The 19,106-nt window shown below is 40.3% G+C and overlaps 1 protein-coding gene and 1 pseudogene across 3 annotated transcripts in view; both read right to left on the bottom strand.

Moving 5' to 3' along the window:
- The window catches only part of PLPPR5 (phospholipid phosphatase related 5), a 135,954-nt gene that overhangs the window by 53,407 nt on the left and 63,441 nt on the right, over positions 1–19,106 (bottom strand). The window lies entirely within an intron of this gene.
- On the bottom strand, positions 5,475–7,033 carry LOC102267228 (zinc finger CCCH domain-containing protein 15 pseudogene; annotated as a pseudogene).

Below are 19,106 nucleotides of genomic sequence, written 5' to 3'. Positions count from 1 at the left end.
AGGGATTGGGGGCAGGAGGAGAAGAGGATGCCAGAGGATGAGATGGCTGGATGGCATCACCGACTCGATGGACGTGAGTCTGAGTGAACTCCGGGAGTTGGTGATGGACAAGGAGGCCTGGCGTGTTACGATTCATGGGGTCGAAAAGAGTCGGACACGACTGAGCGACTGATCTGATCTGATGCATAAAATGCAAATGATAGAAATATTACCAGGCAGTGTGGAAAGAATTAAATGACATAATACAGGTGAAGTACTTAGCACAGCGATAGTGCACAGTAAGCTCTTAGTACTGCAGGGGTTCAGTCATGGTCAGATTGGAGAATACAGCAGGACCCAGACCGACTACACTACATGTTGCTGCAGAAGTGCCTGGTGAACAGAGATCATCGGGGCTGTGGCAGCATCGTGGCTGAGCCTGGAAAACCCACATTCTTCTCTTGCTTTCATACTTTTTCACTTTTTCCTTATGCTATTTTGCCATTTTCCCTCCCTTTCATGTTCTCTTCCTTAAAAGATCCACTAATTATTTGCAGGTAATTATCATGAACTCTCTTAGCCTTTGCCTTTTCTTTACTACAAACTAAAAGGCCTTGATTTCATCCATCCATTTCTATATATATTTCTTTATATATAAGGGCTCAGATGGTAAAGAATCCACCTGCAATGTGGGAGACCTGGGTTTGATCCCTGGGTTGGGAAGATCCCCTGGAGGAGGAAATGGCAACCGCACTCCAGTATTCTTGCCTGGAGAATCCCCATGGACAAAAGAGCCTGGTGGGCTACAGTCCATGGGGTTGCACAGAGTCAGACATGACTGAGCAACTAAGCACACACAAAATGCTTGATACCCGGTGCAGTAAAAGTGCATATATATATACATATGGTTTCAAATGATACTGAATATAGTTTCCTGTGCTTTACAGTAGGTCCTTGTTTATTTTAAACATAGAAGTGTGTATATGTTAATTCCAACCTCCTAATTCACCTTCACCATCACCCTTCTGCCAACCACTTTGGTAACCATAGATTTTTTTTTTTTGAATTTTTTTTTAAATTTTATTTTATTTTTAAACTTTACATAATTGTATTAGTTTTGCCAAATATCAAAATGAATCCATCACAGGTATACATGTGTTCCCCATCCTGAACCCACCTCCCTCCTCCATCCCCATACCATCCCTCTGGGTCATCCCAGTGCACCAGCCCCAAGCATCCAGTATCGTGCATCGAACCTGGACTGGCATCTCGTTTCATACATGATATTTTACACGTTTCAATGCCATTCTCCCAAATCTTCCCACCCTCTCCCTCTCCCACAGAGTCCATAAGACTGTTCTATACATCAGTGTCTCTTTTGCTGTCTTGTACACAAGGTTATTGTTACCATCTTTCTAAATTCCATATATATGCGTTAGTATACTGTATTGGTGTTTTTCCTTCTGGCTTACTTCACTCTGAGTCCATTCCTGTTCTGTAAGCTCATCTATATCATTGTTTAGATTTCACATATAAGTGACATCATATAACACTTGTCTTTCTTTTCCAGACATACTTTACTTAAAATAATCTATATTGCTGCAAATGACATTTCATTTATAATGGGCAAGTAATATTCCATTGTGTTCATACACCACATCTTCTTTATCCATTCATCTGTCAGTGGACACTGAGGTTGTTTCCATGTCTTAGCTATTGAAAATAGTACTGCTATGAAAACTGGGGTGCACACACCTTTTCACATTAGAGTTTTCTCTGGATGTATGCACAGGACTGGGATTGCTGGCTCATATGGTAACTCTATGTTTAGTTTTTTAGGGAACGCCCATATTATTCTTCATAGCAGCTGCACCAATTTACATTCCTACCAATAGTGTAGGAGGGTTCCCTTTTCTCCACACACTCGCCAGCATTTAGTATTTGTAGACTTTTTAATCACCACTATTCTGACTGGTGTGAAGTGACACCACATTGTAGTCTGGATTTGCATTTCTCTCGTAATTAGCAATGTCGAGCATCTTTTCATGTGCCTGTTGGCCATTGTATGTCTTCTTTGCAGAAATGTCTTCTGGCCATTTTTTTTCAATTGGATTATTCTTTGATATTAAGCTATATGAGTTCTTTGTATATTTTGAAAATCAATTCCTTGTTGGTAGTATCATTTGTAAATATTTTCTCCCATTCCTTAGGTTGTCTTTTCATTTTGCTTATGGTTTCCTTTGCTATGCAAAAGCTTTTAAGTTTAATTGGGTCCATTTGTTTATTTTTGTTTTTATTCCATTACTCTAGGAGATGGATCCAAAAAAATATTGCTGCAATTTATGTCAAAGAGTGTTCTGCCTATGTTTTCCTTTAGGAGTTTTATAGTGTCCAGTCTTACATTTAGGTCATTAATCCATTTTGAGTTTATTTTTGTGTATACTATTAGAGAATGGTTTAGTTTCATTCTTTTACTTGTAGCCATCCAGTTTTCCCAGCGCCACTTATTGAAGAGACTGTCTTTTCTCCACTATACAGTCTTGCCTCCTTTGTCACAGATTAATTGACCATAAATGAGTAGTTCATTTGAATTGCACCCTATAGTCTTACTCATGGAACTACAATCCACAATTAGGTTAGAACTGGATTCTTTAAACTGATATCCAAGTACTGACTACTTTAATCAGATTTTTTTTTAATTTTGGTTTTGTTTTTTTAAATAACTACATAGCATTTCTGGTCATATTGTTTGTAGTCCTCACATGGACCAATGCCCTACCAAGTTCCTCTTATCCCGGATTCCGGAGTTTTTTTCAAAAAATCAAATTTCATAATTGTTTTCAAAATAGCACTTCACCTTGTCAAAACCCTTTTGAACTGTGAGGCTGACATCTATCAAACTAGTTCTCCTTCTCTCAGTTTCTCATTAGTACATCAGTTCAGTTCAGTCGCTCAGTCGTGTCCAACTCTTTGCGACCCCATGAATCGCAGCATGCCAGGCCTCCCTGTCCATCACCAGCTCCCGGAGTTCACTCAGACTCATGTCCATCGAGTCAGTGATGCCATCCAGCCATCTCATCCTCTGCCGTCCCCTTCTCCTCTTGCCCCCAATCCCTCCCACCATCAGAGTCTCTTCCAATGAGTCAACTCTTCACATGAGGTGGCCAAAGTACTGGAGTTTCAGCTTTAGCATCATTCCTTCCAAAGAAATCCTAGGGCTAATCTTCTTCAGAATGGACTGGTTGGATCTCCTTGCAGTCCAAGGGACTCTCAAGAGTCTTCTCCAATACCACAGTTCAAAAGCATCAATTCTTCGGTGCTCAGCCTTCTTCACAGTCCAACTCTCACATCCATACATGACCACATGAAAAACCATAGCCTTGACTAGACAGACATTTGTTGGCAAGGTAATGTCTCTGCTTTTGAATTAGTTACATTAGTACATACAGATCACCAATAACAAGACAGTGTTAAGGGTGGAATTCCATGACGCTCTACTGGAGACTTATTCGCAAATTGGTACAGAGACACTGAACAAAATATGGAGTGTTCACTTATTAAGCCAGGTGTGCAGTGACCTAATTATTGTCTTATTATTGTATCCAAACTTATCAATGATCATAAATTTGCCAAACTGCAATGGAAATGTATCTGATGGGGTAATAGAACTGTGTATTAGAATGGAGCTGTGTAATTCTTCTGTAATAGAACTGTGATGAAAGGTAATGTGATGTTGGAAAGGCCATGGACTTTGTACCAGACAGATTTGTGTTCACCTAATTCAGACTTTTCAGAGCTGTGGGGGGAAAGTGCAATAAATGGTGGTGTTTTGAAGTCATACTTTAATATACTACAGCATAGGTTGTATGGAGCATGCATTTACTTACCCCCACCCCACAAACTGACCTAAACTTTATCATGGGCATCCATCCCACACTGGAGAGGAATGGAATGGGGGAGGGGAAAAACCGGAATAAATGCTCAGTTGTTCTGAGTTTCTCACTGTTCTCTTTCTGGCAAAATACCCTGGCCCAGTTGGAAGCCTTCAAGACTGCCTGAGGAGAGGAGGCGATCTCAGGGTGGCCACAGGGCTGTCCTGCTGAACGGCCTCCCCTGACTTCCCTTTAGCCCAGATGGTAAAGAATCTGCCTGCAATGCAGGAGACCCTGGGTTGGGAAGATCCTCTGGAAAACACAACGGCAATCCACTCCAATATTCTTGCCTGGAGAATCCCATGAAGAGGAGCCTGGCAGGCTATAGCGCACGGGGTTCAAACAGTTGGGCAGGACCGAGTGACTAACACTACTACCGCACCGTGCTTCTCCCACGGGTCTCCTGAGGCCTCCCAACTGCCACTGTGAACGTCCCTGTGGCCCACCCTGACGTGGCGCATTTAGACTCGCACTCTGGTCCTCAGCACATCCCCTTCTGGCCTTGGGGCTTTCTGCCCTCTCTAGCTTGGATGCAGCTTCTGCGGCTCCCACAGAACCATCTGCTCTGCTGCTTGACCCACCTGCCACAGGGCTGCCCTGAGGTTAAGCTCTCCCAGTTTCATGGCAGAAAACAGACATAAGCCCATCTACTTTCTGTTTCCTCTTCAACCTTTTTGGAGTATCTGTAATCTGGTGGTCAACTCCCTTCTAAGGGTTTCTAAACCAAGGGTGCTCACCCAAATGCTTATACCTGCCATTCTACCCTTTCCTCTCCTCCAGTCCTCCCACTTCTTGGCGAAGAGATGGCACCGTCCACTCCCAGGTATGGTTGCACCATCCTTTTTATATTATACTCTGTGTACTCTCTATTGTTATCTTGTAATAATATATACAAATCTTCAAATTTTGCTTTTGGTATGTAAAGGTAGCTTTGGAATTTAGAAATTCCTGTTCTCTTAGGACAAATGAGACTTGACTATTGAAACCAAACACCACCTTCCTTTTCTGATTGGTATTGGCCCATCTCTCTCTTTTTTCAGTTTTATTGAGGAATAGGGTGGCACAGTGTTAAATAATTCACCCACTAATGCAGGAGATGTAAGACACAGGGATTGATCTCTGGGTCGGGAAGATCCCCTGGAGTAGGAAATGGCAACCTACTCCCAGTATTCTTGCCTGGAGAATCCAATTGACAGAGGCATCTTTTTTTTTTTTTTTGAATTTATTGTATCACTGTTTTTATTTACAACTTTATTGGCAAAAAAAGAAAAGGGAGTAGTTTCAAACAGTTTAACACAGGGCAATGCAGTTGATCCTGTCAGATTAATGAAGTTTCATTTTAAATGACCATCTAATTGTCCAAAGATATATAATACTGAACCTGCATACACAGTTTCCTTGATGAAGTACAGGCTCATATCTTAGGAAGTCTTTTAAACATATAAATACAAAGTAAATAGAATCACTCATTAAAAATTGCATTAAATGAAGGGTAATTTAAATTTATGTTGTCCTTATAACAACACATGCCCAATGAAAATCAAAAGCTGGAAAAGTAGTTTACACTTCCCACTTGAGTACACAATTACAATAATCAATCATTTCCTGCAATGACCATTTATCTTTAATTTATCATGAACTACTCTGAACTTACTATGAGATGTAGCCAAAGTCAGAAAACAAGATGTAGGGAGAATATTCCTTTTTTGGAGGAACTAAGCCCTCCAGAATCAGCATGGGAAACAAACATCCTGTTGAAAAGTTTTAGGTGGAAAAAAATTAATGTAGTCAATTTCAACTCCTGCTGAGCTGGCTCAATTTTTTCATTGACTTGTTTGGTGTCATTCTTCTAAATCAAGTGTGTTTAATTCTTCTTCTAGTTCATCCAAATCTTCCCCAGTAAACAGATTTTCATCAACAGGAACAGCATCGATGGCTCCATTTTCCTGTCCTTCCCCTTCGTTGTCCTCTTCCAAATCACTTCTCTCACCATTTTCAGCCCTACCTCCGGAAGCTTCACTTAATTTGTTTTCATCCTTTTCTGAAGTGTATGTGCTGAATCTTTCAAGACTGGCTACAGTAATACCTGTCTCATCTACATCTCTTGGGATGTACAGGCTTAAATCTATGTCATTTACACTCACTGAATCATCAACCTCATCACCACCTGTTCCCTGGGTGTAACGGGTATCATCTGCTTCCTCATCATCATTGTCAACCAGTTCAGGACGAAATTCAAACACCTCACGACCACTGATCACTAATGCTTTCCCAGCTTTGAAGTCTGCTTTCCTTCTTTCTATATCTTGTTCAAGTTTATCAATCTTTTCTTGTCTTTTTCTTCTCTTCCATGCAAGAAAAGATTCTAGAGTGATTTTGGTAACATTTGGACCTAGGGCAGAACGCTCTCTTTCAATTAGATCTTCTAATGAAATTTCATCTTCTTTCTCTTCTTTCTTTTTATTTTTTTTCAAGACAAATCCAGGAGGCAGTGCATGACGATACATGCAAATATCACCCCCTCCAGGACACATCCAAAACCAGCCGTATTTGTTGTTTTCAATAGCTTCAAGGAAATGCTTGCACACTATTTGAGTTTTCGGTTTTTTCTTTTCCGCCTCACCGTGCTTCTTGTTCACAACTTCTTCCAGTTTTTTCTCATCCCAATTATCCATAGTATCTTTCTCAAGTTCTTCATCTCTTGCATCAATGTAAACACTTCGCTTTTCACATTTTCTCTCCAGAGTCAAGTCATGAGAGAACTTACACTTATCTCCTTTAGTACACTGTCCTTGCTTGAAGAATGCACATACTACGGATTTGGGATCTGCACCTTTACTTATTTTTTGAGCAGCAACTACAGGTTTGAACAACTCATTTAGCTCTTGCAATTCTTTCTTCTTGTCATCTTTCTTCAACTTCTTTTCAGCTTCACTTTGTGCTACCTGACGTGGATTCTGTTGACCAAATTTAACTTGATGAGTGACAGCCTTGATAAACTTCTGTTGCTTTGCTCCTTTCTTATTCTTCAGACCAAAAGTTTTGTCTTTGATAATCTTCTCCTTCTTTTTCTGCTCTGCCTTTTTGCTGCCCCTGGCCTGAGCCTGTTTCTTGGGGGGCATTTCGAGACAGGTCGTGCCGGCCAGACTTAAGCGCAGCTGGACTCCCTCAGGGACTCTGGCCCCGTGGTAGGAAGAGCCAGAGGCATCTTGAGGGCTACAGTCCATGGGGTTGCAAAGAGTAAGACCCAACTGAGGGACTGAGCACACACACACATTGAGGTTTAATCGACAAATTTTAAAAATGGATATATTTAAGGTATACAACATGATGCTTTTTTACATGTGTTTTAAGGGAAGAATTGATTGAAACTGCCCATCCTGGCCAGGCACCATATTAACTATCTACATGAGTTATTTTATGACAGGAGGTCCTAGTAAGGAATATGGAACTAACGAGCCACCACCAAACAGAAGAATTCAAGAATTAAGGAGGATCAAAAGAAGACACAACGTGTCCTACCAACCTCCCAGAATCCTCCTTGCTGGAATCCATCTTGGCTGAGCAATGCGTACACCACCAAGAAGGAAGGCCCCTGAGCCAGAATGACCGGCCAGAGACAACCTGAAAACTCATCCTATTATGATAAAACTCAAGACTGTGAACCAAGTGGCAGAGCAGTCCAGCTGAGTTCCCTCACCCTGCTGTTCTCTGCTGGGACGCCCCTTCCCAAAAAAGTCTCTTTTTCGTTAGTATGTGTGTCTCCTCAGACAATTCATTTTTGAGTGTTAGACAAAAGCCCATTCTCAGGCCCTGGAAGAGGTCCCCCTTTCTGCAATGTGAGAGAAGTAATCAGTACAGTCAAGCTAATTAACATAGCTGTTACCTCACATAGTTACCATTTTGTGTGTATGTGTGTGGTGAGAACATCTAAGATCTACCTACTCTCTAAGCAAGCTTCAAGTCTACAATACAGTATTGTAAACTATAGTTACATTGCTATATATTAAATCTGTGTGGTGTGTATAGATACAATACTATTCAGTATTAAAAAGTAGAAAGTCCTATCATTTGAGGTAACACAAATCAACCTGAAGGAGATTATGCTAAGTGAAATATGCCAGTCAAGAAAAGACAAATATTGCAAGATCTAACCCATATATGCAATCTAAAATAGTCAAACTCATACATGCGGAGAGTGGAGTGGGGGCTTCCAGGAGCTAGAGGACAGGAAATTGGAGGAGAGATGTTGACCTTTCTCTTATGGCATGTTCTTCTCTGAGACACTGAATAACAGATGAGAAATCCTACAGCTATGTTGTACAGTATAGAAGCCACTAATTAGAACTATTGAGCACTGGAAATATGGATAGTGGGAAAAAAGGACTGCATTTTTTAGTTTAAATTTTAAAACTGGCACTTGCTTTGATTATTAGAAAACTTTTAAATATATTTGGAATAAATTGGTTATGTGCTCGTACTTTTACACTGTAAGTTTTATGAAACCTAAATAGAGAGCAAATACTTAAGATGAAAATGTAGTATCAGAACTGAGATGCATTATGAGTCAAACAGACCCTGAATTTTGAAAATTTTGCAGAAAAAGGAATGCAAAATATTTCATTAATACTTTTTATATTGATACAGGTTGAAATGTTAAAATTTGGACGTACTTGGTTAAACAAAATATATTTCAAAAATTAATTTAACTTTTTGCTTTTTAAAAATATGACTATTAGGAAATTAACAATCATTTATGTGATTTATTTGTATTTCTACTATATAATGCCGACCTAGACAAGAGCACCATGATCCAAAGGAAATGAAAACTATATCAGTTAATATTCAAAAATATTGTCCTCATTTCAGCATTTATTGCTATCTTATTAATTTATTTATCATATTGGTTGGAGTTGGGTACTGCACATAAAATCATTTTTTAGGACACTTGTGTTCTGTCCAACAATAGTTATCTATATCTTTTCAGTTCAGTTCAGTCCAGTCGCTCAGTCGTGTCCGACTCTTTGCGACCCCATGAACCGCAGCACACCAGGCCTCCCCGTCCATCACCAGCTCCTGGAGTCCACTCAAACCCATGTCCATCAAGTCGATGATGCCATGATCTTATCCTCTGTCGTCCCCTTCTCCTCCTGCCCTCAATCTTTCCCAGCATCAGGTTCTTTTCCAATGAGTCAACTCTTCGCATGAGGTGGCCAAAGTACTGGAGTTTCAGATCAGTCCTTCCAATGAACACCCAGGACTGATCTCCTTTAGGATGGACTGGTTGGATCTCCTTGCAGTCCAAGGGATTCTCAAGAGTCTTCTCCAACACCACAGTTCAAAAGCATCAATTCTTCGGTGCTCACTTTCTTCACAGTCCAACTCTCACATCCATACATGACCACATGAAAAACCATAGCCTTGAATAGACAGACCTTTGTTGGCAAAGTAATGTCTGTGCTTTTTAATGTGCTGTCTAGGTTGATCATAACTTTCCTTCCAAGGAGTAAGCATCTTTTAATTTCATGGCTGCAATCACCGTCCACAGTGATTTTGGAGCCCAGAAAAATAAAGTCTGACACTGTTTCCACTGTTTCCCCATCTATGTGCCATGAAGTGATGGGACCAGATACCATGATCTTAGTTTTCTGAATGTTGAGCTTTAAGCCAACTTTTTCACTCTCCACTTTCACTTTCATCAAGAGGCTCTTTAGTTCTTCACTTTCTGCCATAAGGGTGGTGTCATCTGCATATCTGAGGTTACTGATAATCTTGATTCCAGCTTGTGCTTCCTCCAGCCCAGCATTTCTCATGATGTACTCTGCATATAGGTTAAACAAGCAGGGTGACAATATACAGCCTTGACATACTTCTTTTCCTATTTGGAACCAGTCTGTTGTTCCATGTTCAGTTCTAACTGTTGCTTCCTGACCTGCATACAGGTTTCTCAAGAGGCAGGTCAGGTGATGTGGCATGCCCATTTCTTTCAGAATTTTCCACAGTTTATTGTGATCCACACAGTCAAAGGCTTTGGCATAGTCAATAAAGCAGAAATAGATGTTTTTCTGGAACTCTCTTGCTTTTTCCATGATCCAGCAGATGTTGGCAATTTTATTCCAACTGGTTCCTCTGCCTTTTCTAAAACCAGCTTGAACATCTGGAAGTTCACAGTTCACATATTGCTGAAGCCTGGCTTGGAGAATTTTGAGCATTAATTTACTAGCGTGTGAGATGAGTGCAATTGTGTGGTAGTTTGAGCATTCTTTGGCATTGCCTTTCTTTACATCTATTAATACATTACTGTTTCAAGAAATACACAATGTAATAAAATGATTTTATGAAATTATCTTGAATTTTCAGAGTTAAACTATCAGAGTTAGTCCATTTTTCAGGTTCTGATTATTATAACAGCTTTTAAAAATATTTTGCCTCTGAAAGTTAATCAATTGCTTCATATTTTACTGATACCCTTTAAATACTTGGTGCATTCCATATTTAGTCAGTGTAAACCAGGAAGAAAAGCTCAACTTTAGGTATTTAGTGACCTGGGTTAAAATGTCAATTCACCACTGATTCTTTCTGTGACCTTAGAGTACTTAATTTCTGTGAATCTTATTATATCATTTGTTAAATGAAAATGACAGGATTTAGCACAATTATCTCACAAGTAGTATAAATTTTATTACTGTCACAGGCACCGTGAAGATTTGTGCTTGCTCTGTGCCAGGAATAAACCTAAAGGATTAAAATGATATATTTGGATGAAAACTACATTTTCTGAGAGAAATAACAAATTATATTGCTTAACTTATGGGCATGGGAATAAAGGCCCTTGAACACATTGCATCTGAAAAACCAAGAGTGGCCATCCATTTTCTTTACAATATACTTAATGGGTCCCTAACAAAAGATTACATAATCACAGACACAGAATTTATCATGTAGTTGATGTTGCTGAATGGGTAATGCTAGGGAGTCACAAATGTGAAGTGAATTAACAACAAGCTCAGTGTTCAGGACCAGCTGGTGCGTGCAGTTAAGATCAGAACACGCTCAGTGGCTCAGCTGCCCTCAGCACAATGGCCGACTGATGGTTTGGCTGTGAATAACAGCCCCTTCATCACTGACACATTTACCTTATCCCTTAAGTGCAGCCGTGGCTGGTTTCACATGGAGACCATTTCTCTCCAGTATGACCCCCATGATCAATATATTGTACACACAGCACTTTGTCCATCAGCCGGAAGAACAAAAATGCTTTTACTAGACATTTTCTCACATTTCCATCATGTAACAGCTGTTTCCATTCACCACATAGAAAGTAAATAATATTTAGATAAAGATAGGCTTCTGTCGTTTTCACTTTGCTCCCCAGCATTTTGCTCATAACAATTATGAAAAGACATCATTTTTGTATTGAAACGATATATATTTTTTCTCCTTTGCTAGCTTATGAAGGATAGAAATATCCTTTTGGTCACCTCGGTGACTAACACAGTGCTTGGCTAACTCTCAATAACTGATTAATTATACTAAAAGTTAAGATGACCAGAATGCTTGCTATATGTCAAGAACTGTGCTAACTTCAGTACCTGTGTCAATCATGTAATCCAAATAACCGCGTGACTTTGGTACTTAACAGGAGCAGTAACTAAGACATATAAAGGTTTAGCCACTTGCCCATGGACTTATGGCTAAAAGTGATGGAGCAGCATTCCAAATTCAAGAAGCTAGTGAGGGCTTCCCTGGTGGTCCAGTGGTTAAGACTCTGGACTTCCAATGGAGGGGGTGCAGGTTCAATCGATCCCTGGTTGTGGGAACTAAGATCCCACATGCCAAGGGGCATGGTCAAAAAAACTATAAATTTCAGTTAGCTGCCAAGTCCATGCTCTGACCACCACCATGGCACATGCAGTAGCTGCTCTCAGTCAGAAGACACAGATTCAATCCCTGGGTCAGGAAGATCCCCTGGAGAAGGAAATGGCAACCTAGTCCAATACTCCTGCCATGGAGAAATTAAAATTAGATAGACCCAGGAGCCTAGTGGGCTACAGTCCATGGGGTCACAAAGAATCGGACATTACTGAGCAACTGAGTGTGCACGTACGCACACACACACACACACACACACACACAGACACCCCTTGAGATCAAGGGCTGAAAGTCCTTGTCTTCAAATTCTTAGCATATTATAGGTGTGCAATGGTTTTTGTTAAATTAATGACTATATAATTGAATTAACTGTTATTGTCAGTGTTTGAATTAAACCAACTAATTATTGTTTAAATCTAATTTTTTTCTTTAAAATGTGGCACAAGTGCTATCAATTGATATATAGTGAATCAAGATTATTTTACTTTGAGCCCTTCTAGGTATTTCTTATCAGATATTAAGATAATTAGTGTCATTGAATATTACTTAAAAAATGAATCTAGATCTGTGAGTTTAAATAAAAAGACAAAGTTTACTGCTAAAGAAAAACCTTGGGAATTGTGTGACCATGGACTCAACAGTGTGATAAAATAAGCAAGCAGGGAAACCAAAACAAGTGAACAAAAACTACTGCCATCTTGGGTTTATTTGCACTGGGTTAGTTTTTAAGGTGCTTGTGTAAATATTACATCTTTGACATTCCTTAATATTTGTATTTGTAAAGTGTTTTGTGATCACAGAACTAAAGTAGTGCAAAACAAGGAAGTTCACAGATAATCCAGATGCTTCTAAATCATATTCCATTAATTCTTTGGAAATTCAAAAAGGGGCTTCTAGAGCATGTATGAGGAAGTGTGGTGAGCGGATTGCATGATTCTATGTTACCAGGACTGGTTATTTAATTTGCAAGGTCCAGTGCAAAGTGAAAACGAGAGATCTCTGTGAAGAAATCATCAGCAATGTCAGGATAATGAGTAGAGCATCAAAACCAAGCATGGGGCCCTCCTGAGTGCCTGACAGCACAGGTTACACACACAATGGAACTGGCCCTACCTGTTATGATTCCCATTTTAGACAGCCACTTGGAAAATTACCTGAAGAACAAATGGATTACAGGGGCAGGAGGAGAGGCTATAGAAGAGGCTATAGGAAAATGATATTGGTAATCCAGGCAAGCTATGATGATGGCCCCAACCACATTTGTAGGTGTGATGAAGAGAAGGATTTTATGCTGAAGTTAACACCTCTTATAAGAGTTCAACTTTTCTATTTAATTTTCCCTATTTCAATTATATTTGTAAATTACCCCCAAACTACCATCTTAACACCACAGACCTTCACGAAATGAAAATACCCAGTAAGAAAAACTTTACAAAGAAAATCAATTACAGAATGAGTTTAAAAGACCATGTCTTTATGTTAAAAATGGTCCACCTGAATTAGCGAGTGTCATCGTCAGTTAGTTAAACTTAATAGCAATGAATATATGAGCACACTGGAGCCATTAGGAACCCTTAAGTATAAGAAATATGTCTGATTGATGTGCAGTGGCTATCTTTAGTGTTCTGGCAAGTGCACTGTGATTTCTGGCTCGCCCTAAGAAACCAACTGTGCTGGAACACTATCTAAGGCCACTGCCATGTGTGAGTCAAAACTCTGCTCCTGGGAAACTACAGAGACATTAGCTACCGGAACAAAGGGTCTCAGGTAAGGCACCTGGAATCTGCAGAGTCAGCACTCCAGTTGCGCACCTTGGTTTTACCGGCTGCACTGGGGGGCCGTGGAGGGGGTGTGGCTCAGAAAGGACACGTGGGAAGCATTCTGGATTCAGACTTTGGCTCCAGCATACACTCACTGTGTGACTTTGGGCAAGTTATTAAATTTCTCTGAGTCTGACTTTTTTTTCCATCTTTAATTTCAGAATTATAATAGCTCACAATTGTGAGGACTGAACAGTATCAGCTACAGAAGCTACTTAGCACAATACTGGGACACATGGTAAAAGCCTGTCACTTGTTATGCAGCTATTCACACAAATAAGGTGGACCTCTTTTTAGGGAAAGTAAGAATCAAAAGAGCATTAATTTTTAGGGCTTTTTTTGAGTGTATAAGTATTGCGAAGTTGACTGCTGGCCCAATACCTGGGCCACAGACCAGTTCTGGTCCATGGTCTGTTAGAAACCAGGTTGCACGGAAGTGAAGCTTCATCTGCTTTAACAGCCACTCTCCATCACTTGTATTACCACCTGGGCTCCACCTCGTGTCAGGTCCGCAGCAGCAATGGATTCTCACAGGAGCACAAACCCTACTGTGAATTGTGTATGTGAGGGGTCCAGGTTGTGCACTCCTTATGAAAATCATGATTTCCATGGCCCGCCCTGGTCCATGGAAAAATTATCTTCCATGAAACTGGTCCCTGGTGCCAAAAAGGCTGGGGACCGCTGCTGTACAGGATGCTGAGGTTATGTCCATGAGCAGCCACAGACTGGGTTGGGGACAGAGGTCCTTTCAGCCAGCATCTCTGTGGATCCAACTCAGCTGCGTCCACATTCTTAGGCAATGAGGACAAAGTAGGATCATTTAAGGGTGTACAAAAGCCTCCCCACCCCCGATATGTGCATAGATTCCCTTCAGGCCTCATCTCCAAAGATGAGATTGTGTAAAGGTTTTCCTAGTTGAGGTTAGAGTGGCGAAGAGGCTCTGGGGGAGGGCCTATGGAGACTTACATAAATGCCAAGGTGTATCCCCATTACCTCTCTTGTCTCTAATAAAGTGCCAGAGAGAGAGAATGCCAATGCTTAATTTACTTAAGGAATTAGACCTATTTATTCAGAAGAATTGATCCAGGGCTTTGTATAGGCACAACCTCTGAGTATCATTTTCTTCATCACTATAATTAGGGACTATAGATTTATTAGGGGGCAAGGGCAAAACATCTTTTAAAACTTCCTAGTAACAACTAATGAGCATCTGAAACAGGTTGTCATTATTTGAACCAATCAACAGACGTTTCTAGATTGCCTTATATTCATGCTACTGCTGGCACTGTGATGGCTATAAAGGAATGGTCTCTAATGCCAGTGAATTTAGTCTACTGGAGGCAGAAATACATAAATGATAAAACAACTGGGCTAATCTTTACCTTTTTTAAGTGCTCCTTTACCAAGGCCTTTCCAGATCAGAACAGGAGCAGTGACAGCAGTCTACCCCAGGTGGAGGCAATAACAGGAATGCAATAATAAAACCAACTATCTGCTCTATATAATTGCCAGGCAATTCTAAACAATGTCACTGAATACAGACTTCTGCCTCTCAGAATCCTGTTGGTTGTGGCAGATTGTATTCTTCAAAACTGGCTGCAACAGTCTCTCATTCCCTTGTCACTCCCTCATTAAAAGGTGAAGTCAAATTCTCCTCCCTTTGAAACTGGGCCATCTTATGACTTGCTTGTAAACAACAAAATACAGCAGATGTGACACTATGAACTCATAAAAGCCAATGAACTTCTGCTTTGTTCACTGAAACACTTGTGCTTGGAGTCTTGCAGGAAACCTGACCCACCTGGGGCTGCCATGTTGTGAGGAAGCCAAGACATACAGAAAAGTCACACATACGTAGCCCAAGTCATGAAGTCCTCCCAGACCTGATGCAGCAATTGAATGAACAATCCTTCAGATAATTCCATGCCTGAGATATCAAGGCATCCTTGGAGCCAGGCTTTGAGTCTTCTCAACAGAGGCCAAAAACATCATACAGGAGAAAGATAGCCAGGCCACATCTTTCTAAATATCTGACCTACAGAATCTGTGAGCACAGTAAATTGTTTTATGCCACCAAGGAACAGTTTGTTAAGGAGCAATAGTAAGTGGGACACTGGTTTAAACTGAAATAATTGCTATTGTTACTGTTACGTGTTAATATATATAATGATCAGCACATTTTTACTACATAATTTCTAATAAATATTGTATTGTACATGGAAGTTAATTTGACCTCTGGCATGTGCATTCAGCTATATACATTCATCTGGAGAGTAAGTTTGCTCTAAAGGCTGGGAAGCATTCAACCATGCCTTGGCTATGAAGTGTCTCCAACTCCTATGGTGCTAAAATGATACCTTAGTAAAGGTAAAGATGAAGAAAGAGAACTTCAACTATTTTGATTCTGCCAATTTATGTGACTACCTGGAGTTTAACTTAATGAAATAATAGGTTATTTCAATATAATAAAATCATAAAATAATGTAAATACAGAGTATAGTATTTTGCTGGGAATGTGCAAATTTTACTTCATACATAAAATATTTTACTAAATTTTAATGCCTTTAAAATATATATCCATTGACAGATAAATGGATAAAGAATTGTGGTACATATATACAATGGAATATTACTCAACCATAAAAAGGAATGGATTTGAGTCAGTTCTAGTAAGGTGGATGAATGTAGAACCTGTTATACAGGGTGAAGTAAGTCAGAAAGAGAAAAACAAATATCATATATTAATGCACATATGTGGAATCTAGAAAAATGGTACTGATGTACCTCTTTGCAGGGCAGGACTAGAGATGCAGATATAGAGAAAAGACTTGTGGACAAGTGGGAAGAATTGAGAGAGTAGCACTGAAACATATACATTACCATATGTAAAACAGATAGCTAATGGGAAGTTTCTATACAACACAGACTGTTCAGCCAGGTGCCCTGTGACAACCTAGCGGGGTGGGGTAGGGTAGGGGTGGGAAGGAGGTTCAAGAGGAGGGGATATAAGTATACTTATAGCTGATTCACATTGTTGTACAGCAGAAATCAACACAACATTATAAAGCAATTGTCCTCCAATTAAAAAAAATTAAAACAATTTTGTTTGTTTTAAACTTGAAAAATCAATCAATACTATGTTTATTACTGTTACCATGTAACTATTGCTGAAAGTAATTTTTCCATCCAGAGGAAGGGATACTAAAGAATGATTTTCTTTGGTGTCAAACATGCTAGGTGTGCCACTGAAGATAAGTAGATTGAAAGTGAAAGTGAAAGTCGCTCAGTCGTGTTCCACTCTTTGCGACCCCATGGACTATACACTCCATGGAATTCTCTAGGCCAGAATACTGGGGTGGGTAGCTTTTCCCTTCTCCAGGGGACCTTCCCAACTCAGAGACTGAACCCATGTCTCCCACATTGCAGGCAGATTCTTTACCAGTTGAGCCACAAGGGAAGCCCAAGAATACTGGAGTGGGTAGCCTATCCCTTCTCCAGTGGATCTTCCTGACCCAGGAATCAAACCAGGGTCTTGTGCATTGCAGGAGGATTCTTTACCAACTGAGCTATCAGGGAAGCCCTTGATAAGTAGATTACTTTCAATTAAAAAGACGAGAGTAAACTCCAAAAAGGAAAGCAACTTTGATCTAGATAATAAAGACAAAGAACATGTTTCTTTTCCCTATGGAATGTTTGAACCCCGTTCCACACAGTATACCTCCCATACGGGAAGCACAGACTCTATCCCACTACCAAAGCCAACAAGAGCTGGACAGTGCCTTCCTCAAAGTCCTGGCCAGAAGTTTGCTGGCACATAAGCCACACTTAGTCAGTCAGATATGCCTGAAAGTGATGCAAAGAAGCAGACAAAGTGAAATATCCATTTTATTAGCAGTTGCGGTGCCAGCCATGCCGGTGGAGGCACCACCAGAGGGTGGCCATGTGGGGTCCTGGGTCCCGCAGGCACAGCAGTGTATCCTCACCGTGTCCTTCCTGTGGTCAGGTCCTGGCTGACGTTCTGGCTGCTCAGGTTCCATCGGTTCCTGCTCATTCCCTGAACCTAGTTTGTAAGCCCATCCTTTCACCTCATTTGGGCCAAATCAGCCAGATTCACTTTCCATTATGTGTAGTGGAGAACTCTGGTTGATACATACAAAGATGACTAGAATTTTGACTAGCTGAATATGGAGGTAGGAGGTACTGAAGATATTATATTAATAGGTCAGGAAAACAGCAAAGGTAAAAGTACTAATGTGGAAAAAATATTGTAGTTAGTGACTGGTGATGATCTAGTGTGAACTGAGTTCACATGACCTGGGAACTGAGCTCCTGAAAGACGGTGTAGTGAATGAAGGGAGGTGTCTTAGCTGAAGCTGCCATAACAAAATACCAGAGACTAGATGACTTCAATGACAGGTATTTAGTGACTAAACAACAACAGGAATTTTTCAGGGGACACAATTCAATCTATGGCAGAAGGGAACACAAGCTTAGCCAGGATGAAGAAGGTCTCATATGCCACATATAGGGGTGTGACCTTTGAAGGGTTGATGAGGTGGAGGCTATGAAGAGCTTTTGTGCAAAAACAGACTTGTTTAAACAACTGCTTTAGGAGTGTTACTCTAGTGGCACAGTGAAAAATGAATGGGGTGAGTGAAGAACTTTCTTAGGAAGCTTCTTTGGGAGGCTACTGCAATAGTCAAGGTGAGTGATGTAAAGGAACCATGTTCAAGGAGAAGCATGAGGGGCAGGGTGGAGAAGACAAGTCTAAATTTGAGAGATATTTCAAATGTGGAACCAACATAATTAATCAGACATCTGGATGTGGGGGTGTGGAAGTGGGAGGAGTTGAGGATGACTCAGAGGTTTTGCTTGGGTAACTGAGACAGTAGGAATGCCAATAATCAAATCAGAAGATAGAAAAGCAGTAGCTAGTTTGGAGCAATGGCAGGTCATGATTTCGATTTTTGAAATGCAGAATTTAAGGAGCTGATAAAAAACAATATATTTATGTTCAAGTTAGGAATACACTCGGAGTTCAGGAGAAAGGTAAGGCCAGGGAAGGAGCTTTGGGGTTCACTTGAAAAGACATGGAAGTGGCAATGAATGAGATCACCCATGGGAGGGATAACTGAGGGAACAAAAAGAGGTCAAGAGTGGAAGTCTGGTAAATGCTGGTAGGTGGTTTTATGACATTGCAATAAAGCACTTTTAATAAGGGAGGAGGCCAATTTAGAAAATAAAATGTTCCCAAAGTTTAGAAAAAGAAAAATTCAGATAGAAGGGGGTGATCAAGAGTCTTAGTAATGTTGAAATGGTCAGAAAGACAAGGGTCTTAAGAGACTTTTGATAAAATCTCTAGTGGATGAATTCTGAAGAGTAGTTTAGGTAGAGTGTAGCTGGGGTGGAGAAGAACAAAACCCACATAATATCTAGTTTATAAGGTGAGGAAGTATTAATTAGTCTTTCTAGATGCAGGCTTTCAGAAATGAGAAGTTAGTTC

The sequence above is a fragment of the Bos mutus genome, chromosome 3, assembly GCF_027580195.1.
Source record: "Bos mutus isolate GX-2022 chromosome 3, NWIPB_WYAK_1.1, whole genome shotgun sequence".
NCBI classification, from domain to species: Eukaryota; Metazoa; Chordata; class Mammalia; order Artiodactyla; family Bovidae; genus Bos; species Bos mutus.
Note: the sequence above shows the minus strand (reverse complement) of the source record. Positions and strands in the feature narration are given on the sequence as shown.